Source organism: Oncorhynchus clarkii, chromosome 12 (assembly GCF_045791955.1).
Source record: "Oncorhynchus clarkii lewisi isolate Uvic-CL-2024 chromosome 12, UVic_Ocla_1.0, whole genome shotgun sequence".
NCBI classification, from domain to species: domain Eukaryota; kingdom Metazoa; phylum Chordata; class Actinopteri; order Salmoniformes; family Salmonidae; genus Oncorhynchus; species Oncorhynchus clarkii.
Window position 1 is genome coordinate 29,165,743 of NC_092158.1, and position 1,738 is coordinate 29,167,480.

Sequence of the window (1,738 nt, forward strand, 5' to 3'; positions counted from 1 at the left end):
GTTATAATAGCAAAGGGGGACCAACTCCATATTAATGATCTGATCTGGCAGACTCACTAAACACATGCTTTGTTTGTAAATTATGTCTGAGTGTTGGAGTGTGCCCTTGGCTATCCGTAAATAAAAAAACGTGGCGTCTGTTTTGCTTAATATAAGGAGTGTGAAATGATTTATACTTGTACGTTTGAAACTTAAGTATATTTTAGAAATTACATTTGCTTTTTATACTTAAGTATATTTAAAACCATAGACTTTTAGACTTTTACTCAAGTAGTATTTTACTGGGTGACTTTCACTTGAGTCATTTTCTATTAAGGCATCTTTACTTTTACTCAAGTATGACAAATGGGTACTTTTTCCACCACAAAAGTGTCCACATACTTTTCGTCCTATATAGAGTATGTATCGGGTAAGGTGACTAGGCATCAGGATATATGATAAACATAGTATCAGCATAAATTATGATTGTATGGGAGTGCGTGTGTGCATGTTATGTTTTGGACTGTCAGTGTGCATAACTGTGTAGAATCCTGTGAGTGCATAGAGACAACAACAATAAAATACAAGGGTCACCTCAGATGGTCCGTGTAACCATTCTGTAAGGTATTTAGCAGTCTTATGGTTTCGGGATAGAAGCTGTTCAGGAGCCTGTTGGTGCCGGACTTAATTAACCGGTACCACTTGCCGTGCAGAAGCAGAGAGAACAGTCTATGGCTTGGGTGGCTGGAGTCTTTAAAGATTTTCCGGGCCTTCCTTTCACACCGCCTGATATAGAGGTCCTGGATGGCAGGGGGCTCGGCTCCAGTGATGTACTGGGCTGTCCACAACACTCTCTGTAGCACCATTGCCATCTCAGACAAAACATTTTGCACATTAAAATTCCTAGAATGTCTCTTTATAATAATATGTAAACTACCTAAATATTGCTCACACATTATTATAAAGATACATTTTAGGAATTTTAATGAGCACATTTTTTCTGAGCTGGGGTTGAGTGACTTGGGGATTGTGTCAAATATCACTGATGTGGATCAGGCCCTTAACCCTTAATTCTTTTATTTCCCTGTTTAAGGGTAAAAGACTGATGTAATCCTTGGTTTACGCATGAATTGTCTGAGAAATTACAGGAAAGAAATGTAGCTTGGGCTAAGGTTAGACGGAATGATTCTACATCTGATTGGCAGTCCTTCAGAGATTTGAGAAACATATGTCTATCCCTGGTTTCAAAAGCAAAATCAATATATTTCTTGAATTGTTTTTCAGAGTGGTGGCAATCCAGCCAACTTCTGGAAAGTGGTCAAATCCTTTAAACAAAACTCCACCCCCTCGTTGCCTCAGCAGGTTGACAGCCTCTGGTCCCATTCTAGACAAAATGGAAATTGATGATGCTTTTAATAACCATTTTGCTTCAACTGGCCAACGGTTTGAAAGGATCATCTCTGATCTCATCCCACTAGAGGGAGTCCTTTAGTCACCTCAGAACATATTGTAGAGAATGATGCACGAACAGACTCATACTTTATTTTCATTTCAACCCTTTGATGTCTATGATGTACTTTCCTAAAAAACATAGAGGCTGATTCACTTGATTTCTTCTTATTGCAGCTCTCTGCCCCACTTATTGCAGAACCACTGACCTATATGTTTTACTTGACAATTGTTTCTGGTGTTATCTCGAAGATATGGCAAGCGGCAAATGTCCTCCCACTACATAAAGGAGGAGATCCTTCTGACTTAG